The sequence below is a fragment of the Lactuca saligna genome, chromosome 8 (genome assembly GCF_052625555.1).
Source record: "Lactuca saligna cultivar CGN05327 chromosome 8, ASM5262555v1, whole genome shotgun sequence".
Classification (NCBI taxonomy): Eukaryota; Viridiplantae; Streptophyta; class Magnoliopsida; order Asterales; family Asteraceae; genus Lactuca; species Lactuca saligna.
In genome coordinates, this window is record NC_136424.1 from 253,169,728 (window position 1) to 253,182,299 (window position 12,572).

General features: G+C 34.3%; 1 non-coding gene across 1 annotated transcript; it reads right to left on the reverse strand.

The window, feature by feature from the left end:
- Nucleotides 1–9,225: 9,225 nt before the first annotated feature.
- On the reverse strand, nucleotides 9,226–9,332 carry LOC145013589 (small nucleolar RNA R71). Its single transcript, XR_013665139.1, has one exon. It is a non-coding gene; the product is annotated as a small nucleolar RNA R71 (small nucleolar RNA).
- Nucleotides 9,333–12,572: the final 3,240 nt, after the last annotated feature.

The following is a 12,572-nucleotide window of genomic DNA, read 5'->3' on the forward strand; positions in this document are numbered from 1 at the left end:
GTGGGCAAGGCCTAGTAGTTGTTTTATGTTTGTATGGTATGTGGTAATTTAGGGGAGCTCACTAAGCTTCGTGCTTACAGTTTCAGTTTTGGTTTTAGGTACTTCCGCAAACAAAGGGAAGAGCTTGGGTTGATGGCATCGCACACACCACAACTTCAGTTTTTGTCCTGGGAGATTGTTTTGATACTTAGTTTGATTTGATACAATTGTATCACGACAATTTATTATGGTTTGAGATATTTGACGTATGGATTTATGATATGACGTTCAACATATGATTTTATTATATATATATATATATATATATATATATATATATATATATATATATATATATAAATTTGAGTTGTATTTAGGGATGTTACATATATATATATATATATATATATATATATATATATATATATATATATATATATATATATATATAGGAGTAGGATCAAATGAGAACACCTAAAAGATGAGAACGCGAGAACAGATCTCATCCATCTATTGTCTTAGATCTAGGGCTCTAATTAAATAGAAATTTTTTATTATTAAAATGTTTAAATTAAATTAATTTGAATTAAAAAATAAGAAAAGGGTATCATGGTAATTAATCATTTCCTTATTTTAAACAACTCCTAAAATCTCTCAATCTCTCTCTGTATAAAGCTACGACTTCATCATTCACTCCTCCATTTTCGACTTCATCTTTCTCTCTATACCTAGGCCAAGCCTCCCTCATCTGTACATCAGTTTCAATAGATCCGTCTAAATTAGACCTTCCTGGTGGTTATTCTTGGCAGCGAATGAAGTACAACAGAGGGAAAGAAGAGGAGGTGAAAAAAAGACCACCGGTTCTCGGTTTGATTAAAGAAGAGGAAAAGGATGGAAGCAACAGAAGGAGAAGAAATTAGTCAAATTAAACATGATCAGGCTATAGTGGGTTTTGTTGATCGGGAATCAACGAGACACACACACATATTCAATGTGTGTCGATCGTGGGGGTGAGCACAATAGATCCTGAGAGAAATTAAATGTAGTGGGTTATTAGACAAAATTAGAAGATGCGGGAAAGAATGGGTGTGACTAAAAGAGAGATCGAGAAGGAGGAGAATGTAGTAGGGGTGGCTATACGGTGATATTAGGGTAGGGCAAGGAGCCAACGGTGGACCTGGTCGTCAAAAATAGTTTGTGTTCCTACTGTTTCTTTACATACAATTGAAATGCATTCAAGAAGTGAAGGAATCTACGGGAAATCGATGGGAGTTCTCCCTGTTCGTGTTGCAATTGGTTTCCGATGACAAAGCTTCGACATTTGGTTGTTTGGTGATCGAGAAGGGCTGCACCGATTCAACAACAAGTAAGGGCTCCTCTTTTTTTATTTTTTTTTATTTTTTTTAATTTTTTTTTGTTCATGTGGGTGTTTGTTTGATTCCCTTTTTTATCTTCTGTTTTGGCTGAAATTTGTGGAGTTTGATGTGGGTTTTTGGGTTTGCTTTTTAACAGAAATGGATGAGCTTAATCAATAGATTTTGGTGTTGTTTTGTTGCTTGAAATGAATATGAAGAAGATGAAGAATGCAATATTTTTTGAGTTTAATCGTTAAGGAGGTTTACTTCTTTAGTCTATAAGAGGCGTTTGGAATGTGATTTATTCATCTGTGCATATTTGTTTTTTTGTTTGCTTTTTAATATAGATTTATTTCTTGTCGATGATTATAATCGTTCTTTATTAATTTTTGATTAAAACTGTATGTGGTTAATGAGTTAAGCACTTTGTTTACAATAATACAAAAAATTTGTTTGATTTCTTTTAGATGGGTCGAGTAAATACGGATGATCTAAATGATTGTAATGACAAAGGATGAATAAACATCTTCAACAACTTGGAAGGAATAGAAATGTATTTTATTCAACAGGTAAGGGTTCCTTCTTTTTATTCTTCTTGTTTGATTTGGCAGCGAAAGTAAAGGGAGTGACAAGAAGGAAGCCTTCAATCCACCTTGGGCTACGATGAACTCAATAATACCGATTCACTCTTGATGTCGCTGTAGTCGATCAACAATAAAAAATGGATCATGAAGGTGGGGTGCATGAATGTTTGTATTTATTTTTGAATAGCATGTGTATTCATTTGAGAATAACGTTGTAGTTATGTGCGAATGATTGTATTCATTTATTAATAGTAGTGTATTAATGTGAATGAGTGTATTTATTTATGATTAGATGTATTCATTATATGATAGAAAGTGTATTAATTTATAAATAACAGTGTATTTATATGTAAATTGCAATGTATTCATGTGTGAATTATTGTATTTATTTATGAATAGTAGTCTATTCATGTGAATGAGTGTATTTATTTATGATTAGAGGTATTCATTTTATGAAGAAATGATCATTTTTACACTATTTTTATTTTCAGTTGATGAAAAATGCATTGAATTTTTTGGGATTGGATTTCTATTACTTTTTTTTTTTTAAAAAAAACAAAAACATGAAATATTAGAAAATAATAATTTTTTAAGATTTTCTTTTCATATTTAAAATAAAAGGAAATATTAATTTTTTTAGGTAATTTTTTTGAAACCGTCACAACTTATTTTTGGTAAAAATCATAAAAAAATATATTTATATATTTCATTAACTAAAAGGAAATATTAATTTTTTTAGGTAATTAAAATCATTATCCCTAGATTTTAGGAAATCATTAATTAATATTTATATAAAGTTACTAATATACCCTTATAAAATGATTTGTCAAGAATTGTTCTCGCGTTCTCAACCTTTTAGGTGTTCTCATTTGATCCTTCCTCTCTCTCTCTCTCTCTCTCTCTATATATATATATATATATATATATATATATATATATATATATATATATATATATATATATATATATATATATATATATATATAGATTAAAAGTATTAATGATAAATAATAAGTAACTAAACCTTTTATAAATACCCAATCTTAGTTACTTAGGAAAAAGTGAATAAGGTGCTAATCCATGAAATTACACTTTGCACTTTGTTTAAGTCGGTTAGTGGAGCGTGTGTGGTTAAGCGGCACACTAACTCGTATTTAACAAGGTAGGCAAAGGGTAACTTAATATTTATCGTAGTATCGGTTTAGCGTGTGTGGTTAACCGGCACATCGATTAAGTGGTAAATATTAAGGGTACCAAGTATATTTGCATGGTTACTTCACACCTTGTTTTGTGATCCTCGACATCCCAGTCACAAAACCTGAAGGGCACACTCGAGATTGAAAAATTCCATTGAAAAGTTCATTGAATCTCAAAAGAATCTAGGAGTTTCAAAACCAATTAAAACCTAATAATACATTTCGTTTATCTTGGTGGAAATTGGTGAATCATCATTCACCTACCTTCAAATATTTTATAGCTTGGATTATGGCTTCCCTCTTCCAAGTTATACAAGTATTGTGTTGGTTCCTAGCCTTAATATTTCATATTGGGTGTCATATTAAGGACTTTAAATCAATTATCTTGAATATCTCCGAAAAGATGTCTGGTTTAGACATTTATGATCTTCCCAAATCTCTTGAAACAAGCTTTCCTAAATGAAGATGATGTCCCATGGAAATCATACTTCTTTCACCTCCTCCAATTATTCTCCCTAACCCACAAGTTCTTGAAACGTTTAAGGTCATTTAAGCCCTATTGGCAAGTAAAGGTCTATGTGTGGTCACATCTTGGAGATGTAGTCACATATTGACAAGCCGGGAGAGTTAGGTGTCAAAGTCTTGAGAAAGTTGGTGGTTTAATCACCTTCTAAGTCACATAGTGAGTTCCTTTGGGAATCCTATGAAACAGACTATGACAAGACCCTTAATGATCTTATCTATTTGCTAAGATCAACTTCCTAAAACTTGTGGACATTGACAATAATGACATTGGATATCCAGTAAAGCTCTCTCTTCCCAATGGAAAGGGATAAGCCATAGTCAACTCGGTTGACCAAATGGTAAAGAGAAAGGCTAAGTCTGTGATAGTCCCATGTTCCATTACCAAAGCATCCATATGCTAAATTGCCAAAGGAAGGAGCATTGGTAAGTTGTGATGTTTTTGATAAAACAAAGACCAATTAAGGCCAATTGTGTGAAGTGTTTGTCTTGATTAGAATCCACAATATCTCTTGAATATCTGAAAAGAAAGTCTTATATGTCAAGAGGACAGTGGGAGACTTAAAGGTCTTGAAAGTCTCAAGAACTAATCAATAATAAAACCTGAAGTTCTTCACTAGCACACGATAGGTTATGACATATTATGTGCCCATTCCAATTAAAGTTGGCTTTGCATATGAGTTCATAGAGTTCTCAATTGGTTGCACAACAACTTTGAAGTAATGGAAGGCCTTTGAGCTGCCAGGTGGCAAGAAATTAAGATTGATTTTAGTCCATATGAGTTTGGATTTGTCATTATCCTTGTCTTGTGACTATGGTTTTGATAATTCACATGGATAAGAACACATACACCATTAAATCTAAGTGTCATAAGGTTTCTCTCCGATGCATGAAAATTATGGTGAGGAAACACTTTAACTAAGTAGATTTTAGCTAGATAGCAATTGTGATATTTGCATTCTCAAAGTCGTTAGTGGAGCTTGTGTGGTTAACCAGCACACTAACAAGGACTTGTGAGAAGTGGAAAAGGTCTAAACAATCGAGACTATGATTACGGCATCCCTTTTCATAGTTCTTAAAATTGTTTAGACACACATGTGAGCTATCTAAGATAAGGTGTATGATATTGATAAAGTTTTATCAAAGTAATCTAGTATCAGGAATATGAACTTTGGTAAGAAAGTCAATAAAGTATTGATTTCTAGAAGTCCAGCTGATTTCTGAGTACATGTTAAAGCTAGTGGGAGCATAAGTGTTATGCTAATAATCATCATGTTAGTGGGAGCATGATAATTATGATAAAGGTTGCAAGTTAGCAATGTTAATTATAGAAAACAAAAGGTTTCAATTGGGAAAAAGTTGTTTTGCTATAATTAAGGGAGAGGAAATTATACTTCATCTCAAATCTAAAAGCTTAGATTGAGGTTTTAATCGTATTTAGTCAAGTATATATATGAATGTTATGTTGGAATGACTCAACATAAGAAAATTCTAATATATGGGTCCATTATTTGCGTTCTAAAATTCGATTATGATTACTGCATCCCTTTTCATAATTTGAATTATGAGAACTTGGCAAATTGAAATGGAAATATTATAGCAAAAGACCGGTTTAGTCTTTATGTGAGACATCATGAATCGTGTCCTATATGCTTAAGATATAGGATCGATTACATGTGCTATATTCATCCTTTCTAAAATTTCCCAAATGCCTGGGGCATTAAGAAGGGAAAAGGTCTAGAATTGGATATGGTTAAAAGGATTAAGCAATTGTTGAGGACAATCTAAGGTTTACAAAAGATTGGTTGCTCAAGGACAGTTGGAAGTATAATGTTAACTTTGGAAGGACCATATTGACATAATCTGTAAGGAGGCAACTCTTGTTCAGAAGTGATAGTCAAAATGGAATATGGAAATGTTTCAAAGTTAGAAATTATTCAATCTGTGTAAGATTAGGAAACTTGATGCAAGAAGGATGTTTCCAAGGAGCTGATCTCCTTTGGAATGCTCTGTAATGGTTGTTGTCAAGTCTTTCTGACTTTGTGCATAATCATTTCAAGAGGGTCAATGCATATAAGTTTAGAATCTAACATATTTCACTAAATGGCATGAATTTGGAATTCTTACATTTGCAGTAAGGATTTGGGACTGTGAAAAGAGGATCATTGGAGTTATGTTCAATTGATCTAATTCACAAAGTAAAGATCATAGACAAACATAGTATGCATACTTGGTGTATGGCATGACTAGTGTTTAGAAAAACATAGTGTACATGCTTGGAGCATGGGACAACTATTGTTTTAAATTCAAGAATAAAGTTGATAGCTGAAACAGTATACAATGAATAATGTGTAATCATATGGTAATAAATAAAAGGTGTTTTATTTATGTTCATAGGTTTTTATACCATATTAGATTCAATTATTCCTGTGTCTCATTTTGCATGTTTTGACTTCCAGAATAAACTAGGTTATTCTTCCGGAATGACTAATTTATTCAAACCATCCACAGTTGGTCATATGTTGGGAATAGATATGAATCAAGACTGTCATGGGTTGGCTTGTAGAGGTCTAAGATGTTGGACAAAGGGCTACAACACTCATGAGTGATCATAAGTTGTGAGTATTGGATTCAACCCGCAGTCATTGGAATCACTTCATGGATTTTATCATGAGTGATCATGAGACGATAATATCTTATATTCTTCAAACCTATAGATATGAGTTGTTACTATGAGTTGGTTATAAATTGATTGCATGAAAACGCATTTGATAACTCGATATTATAAAATGTGTCTTTGTGTATGATTCAACAAGTAGTAGAACAATCCATATGAGTCAAAGTTTACCCATTCCTTTTACCTTCGGGATAAAAGCGATATATGTGGGCCGCTCAATGATTTGGTGATGACAAATGTAAGTGCTCGGCCGGGCAAGGACTGATTTGATTTGTTTAATCAATCAATCGTCATAAATCGGAAATCGGGAAACAACAAATGGACAGAGAGAATGATTATAATTCATGTCTCAGTCCATATGATATTTAGAATAGAGGAATATATGATCCTTTATCTAATGGACAAGTCATTGACAAAGGTGAGAGTTCATCTACAAGGTCAGAGTTCGACAAAAGCTTTTGAGAGTTACGATTGCTAGTCGGTTCTTGAAGTCATACTTGCAATAATAGTTTTAGTCTTATCTAAGTGGGAGACTGTTGGATTAATGTCTAAGTCCATAACTATAATTAGTAAGACTTGACCCGACTCGACATAGTCCATTTGGGTTGCATGGCATCATGCATTTGGATAGACTATAATGAGGGAAATAACACTTAAGGCTGGTTAATACATTATAAGTTCTAATATATTAATAAGATTATTTAATTACTATTGATCAAGAAGTAATTTATGATTAATTAAGTGATCAAAAGAAGACTAATTAAATATATGGGTTGATTGTGTAAATCATCCATACTTATATAGTAGGCTAATGCTCCATGGATTGTCAAGTTGGGCTAAAACCCATAAGATGCTCCATGGTGCATTTGTACCCATGGATCATGGAAATGAAAGGCCATGACAATTAGGGTTTACATGGTGTAACCCTAACTATATAATGATCTTATTCTTGGAGAAAATCGGCGACTATGGATAATAGAAAGGGCTAGCCGATTTTCATGAAGTGTGAAGTTCTCTCATGTCATTTCATGTGTATTTGGTGTTGTTTGAACCATTTGAGGTGTCACACTTGGGGCACTAGCACTCAAGCTTCATGAAGACAGTCTACATCAAAGAGGTATGTAATTCTAACTTGATATATTCATTTAAATCAATGTTATTATGCTAGTTAGGATGAATACCTTGGAAACTTCATATTTGCATGTATAATAGAGAAAACATAGATGCAAGGTATTTAGGGTTGCATGTACACTTAGGAGTGTTAGAATGCTCAAAACCCAACATTTGATTAGTTGGTAAATTGCTTGTGCTTGACTATCATTACCTAGCATTTTATTTTAGTTTCTTAGTTGCTTAAATTCATGTTTTGTGTAGCTTAGTGACCATTAAATTACATGAACTTGAAACATAGTGATTTAGTGAACATTGAATTGCTAGAGCTAGGATCAACCAAAATCTTAGATAAGTGATAAAAGTAACTAATTGAACTGTGCTAGAGAACATAATTTATGACCATAATTGTGTTTATTTAGAGAAATCTTACATAGCTCACTTGTAGTTAATAACTAATTTCGTGTTTTGCTTATGTGTGACCATACTAGGTAGTTCATGAATTGGTAAAAAGATTAGTAAATTTGGACTTGAATTTCTAATAACTTAATAATTGGTGACCAACTTTGCTATTCCATAATATTAGCTAAACATAAAAAAAGAAGTGGATTCAAACTAGACAGGAGTGTTTTTAAAACCCAAACTTTTCTTTAAAAATTAGGTTAATTTAGTAGTAGATAAATTAATTAGTCAATACCGTTCCCTAAGATCAACACCCGACTTACCCAACTATTATTTAATTTTGACTAGGTATACTGCCTAGGTGCAATTAGTTAGTTAAGGTAGTTAGGTTATAAATAATAAAATTAGGTGTAGCTATTTGCATTCATCAAGTTTTTTGTGCCGTTGCTGGGGAACAACTTATTTGATTTGGGATTTATTTGCTTTAGGTTGATCGATCCTTTTTGTGGGGTAAAACCTGCAAAAAGTTACTTTTTCAGCTTAGTTTTTTTTCCAGTACTAGGATCACGTCGTGAGTTTAGATTTTTTTTTTTTTTTTTTTTTTTTTTAGATTTTCTGTTAGTTTTTCTACAACAACACGAGGTGGTAGCCTTTACCATGTCGTGGTGGAGAGTCTGTAGGAAACTTTTATTTAGTTTTTGTTCAGTTTTACATTTTTATTTTGTTTGTTTTGCAGGAGTTCATGACTAGAGGATCCAACACACCTTTGGTACCACCATTTGACGATCCAGAGTCTGCACTTCACAAAAAGACTAATAACAAGACACCTTTACAAGAATCAAGCTAGTGTTCTCAAAGAAGTCGGGGAAGAAAATTGGGGAGTCAAGTTCATCTTCAAAGAATAAGAGCAAGTTTGAAAACTTAGATCAAATACCCATCCAAACCAAGTCCGAATACAATACCGAGCCTGAATTTGAATTACATACAAGTGAACCTGAGAGCGAGCCAAGGAACGAGATGGTGAATATTGAAGAGATGTCTATGGGAGCTTATAGAAAAAGAATTCGAGATGATGTTGGTCCAGACTTAGTATAACCTGCCATTCCTGCCACTGCCACATTCGAGCTGAAAGTACATATCCTTTCTGCACTGAAGGATATCCCATTTATGGAAAAGATCATGAGGATGCGTTCAAGCACTTAGATGAAGTCAATGACATTGCTGATTCCTTTGATGTCCCGAATGTTAAAAGAGATATCATCTTGCTAAGGATGCTGCCCGTTACTTTTAAAGGAGCTACTAAGGATTGGTTAAAAGGACTTCCACCTGGTACAATCACTACTTGGGCTCAAACGCATGAGCAGTTTCTAGACCAATTATGTCCACCATCCAAGATAGCTAAACTCAAGAAGGCAATAGCTTATTTTGAGCAATACCCAGGGGAGTCACTTTACGAAGCACAGGAGCGTTACAAAGGGTTGTTAAGGAATTTTCCACAACATGAACTTAACATTCAACAAGAAGTGTCCATATTCTATGACGGGGTCAATGTGATGACAAGACAACTCCTTGATTCTCAAGGACCACTTACAAAGAAAAATCCGGGTAAAGTCAAGGAATTAGTTGAAGAATTTGCAAAACATTCTCATGAATACCACAATCCAAGGAATGAAAGCGTGAAAGGAGTTGCGGGGTACACAAACTAAAGAGATGGCTTCTGTAATGGCAATGCTTAACACTATGGATAGGAGAGTGACCCAAATGGACCAATCAATTCATGCAATTCGAGTTGGTTGTGAGAGATGTAGTGGCCCACATTTGACAAAAGATTGCAATATGGATGAATATGGAAACAAGAAAGCTCAAGTTTTCTATTCGAGTGGGGACAAATACGATGAAGATTGGAGCAAACCAACGAAGGAGTGGCTGCCTTACGATGAATACAAGAAGCAAAAAGAAGAGAAATTTAGGCAAACTGGCCGGGGCTTTAACCAAAGAGAGCGACCACCAGCTGAGAAGAAAGTTGATCTGGAGACCATGTTAATGAAGTTTATGGAAGCTTCAGAAAAAAGGCATGATGCTACTGATACTGTAATGGAGCATCAAAGAACTATGATGAAGAATCATCATGCTATGATGATTGACCAACAATCATTATTAAAAAGTCAACAAGCTTCCATCAATAACCTTGAAGTTCAACTTGGTCAACTTACTACTTTGGTAAATAAAAGATTGTCTCTGCAAGTTCCTGAAAAAAAGACCCAATCTCACGTCATGGCCATTAATATTGAAGAAGAGGCGATTTCTGAATTCCTAGAAGCTTTAGAAGTGGAGCCAAAGCCATCTGAACCAAAGCCTAAGAAGACAAAACTCGAAAACGAAGAATCTGTTAGAATACCCAGTTGACGTCGTGAGCCTGCTATACTCACGTCGCGGGCTCGGTCTGGTTTGAACAGAAGAATTCCATATCTGTTCCAGCTTATAACCTGCCTTTTCCATTCCCATCTCGAGCACATCTTAGCCCACTAAAAAGGGAACATCTGGAGTTTATTCAACAAATAAAGGGTATTCCGATTCATACTCCTTTCATTGATTCATTATCCAAAATTCCTGAATACGCGAAATTCCTCCATGATTTAATAGACACTCGTCAAGAACTAAGGAAGAATTCCAAGGTCATTCTAAGTGAACAAAGCTCAAGGGCTGTATTGGGAGAGTTACCTAAAAAGATGGGAGATCCTGGATGCCTCACTCTTCCATGTGAGTTTGGAAATAATTTGAAGACATATGCTTTAGCCGATTTTGGGGCTAGCATAATTTTGATGCCATTTTCATTCTATCAAAAATTAAATATTCAGAAGATGAAGGCTACGAAGATGACAATCCACATGGCATACCGTTCAGTGACTCACCCAAGAGGGATAGTATAAGACATCCTTGTAAAAATTTGGAAAATTGTTTTCCTAGTTGAATTTGTAGTGATTGACATGAAAGAGGATGTGAATGTCCCCATCATTTTTGGTTACATCAAAGGTGATTAGCCTAGTGGTGAAGGAGGAGAAGGATATTATGAAGCTTAAAAATGATGAAAAATTGAACACTCAAGGAATCAAACGCAAGCTCGATGGAAACGAAGACAAGGTTAAAAAGGAGAATTCAAAAAAGGTGTATATTTGTCGAGTACAAGCTTACAAGAGGCGTTTCAAGGAACAGAAGATCCTGATGGTGGACTCTTCTGACGAGTCAACATAGGATGCACAGAGTCCAACTCGTAGGCTCCTAAAAAAGAAGCGCTTCTTGGGAGGCAACCCGAGTTTGGATTCATGACATGAGTAGGATGAGTGAGTATCGAGGCCAAGGAGGAGATGGGGCAGGCACTAATGGAGCTCGATATGAAGAGGAAGATGATTGATCACTACTTGCTAAGGAGTCTTGGGAAAGGAGTAAAGTCGAGTCAAGAGTCGTGATCGTCTAGTCAAGGGTCGTTACACATCTAGAGTTAAGAGTCGAGACCCATAATTAAAAATAAGTGTGGGGTGAATCAAGAGAGAGGATGAGATTATCAAGAAATCATAGAAATTCTGCATTCAAAAGTGTCTTTATCAATTTAGAAATTGGAATGGGATGCCAAAATTAATAAGAATGGGCAGTTTCATTTTTTTGTTGCCTAGTGTTGACGATGTGAGCATACATTATTCACGTCGTGAGTTGAGTTATTATAGATTCCAGATCCCGCATTCCTGCGACCTCACGTCGTGAGCCTATATTATTCACGTCGTGAGTTTCCCATTTTCACTATATTTGGGGTTTCTATGACGCGCATTCTGGCTGTTTCCTCTACTATACAAAGTGGCGTATGCTTTCCCACATTATTCTATACACTTTGAAGACTTACACCATTCTTATGGGAGATTGAAGTTTCGATTCATTGCTTTTTTTGTTGGCTCACTTACATCTTTCGCGAGTTCAAGTCCAAGTTCTTATTTAGATGAAGTTCCATATTCAAGATGCACATGTCAACTACACGTTTGGAGTTCGATCTTGCCACTTCTATCCTAGGGGAGTCGATTCTTTTTCTCCCTTTTATTGCTTTTAATTTATTTTATGCATACAATGAGGGCATTGTATGTAATAAGTGTGGGGTAGAGGGTCGAAAAAGTAAATTGCTAGAAATTATATGAAATTTTAAAATTTTCATAGGTTTGAAATAATAATCTAATTAGTTCTAGTAATAATAATTTAAACTTAAGTTGCTAATATTGCATTAGGATGATTTGATGAGAGCGCAATTGTTTAGTTAAGCCGATATACATTATAGTGAATTTGTGGCCTCCTTTATTCTAGTGAAATCATGGGATAAAATCACAACCTCACTTAGTTTGAGGATCGCAAAATGTTTAGCAGCCTAAACCTGAAATGTATGTAGGAAAGCTATGTCTTAACCAATAAAGGTTGAAGTTAAGCGCCCCTGCTTAAGCATGTAGGTTTTTGAGTGATATATATAAAAAGAAGTGAGGACATGTAAAAAAAGAGAGAAATTACCAAAAGTAAAGAAATTGAAGAATTTTGGAGCATAGAAGTATCAAAGTATGAAGATCAAAGATCAAAATTCTAAAGTCTCAAAAGTTGAAGATACGAAAGTTACACAAAAAGGTGGCGAATTCAAAGAAATCAAAGATCAAATATCAAAGAAAAGAAGAATTCAAGAGCTCCAAGTTGTGGTATCTTCTAAAAAGTTGTAATTCTC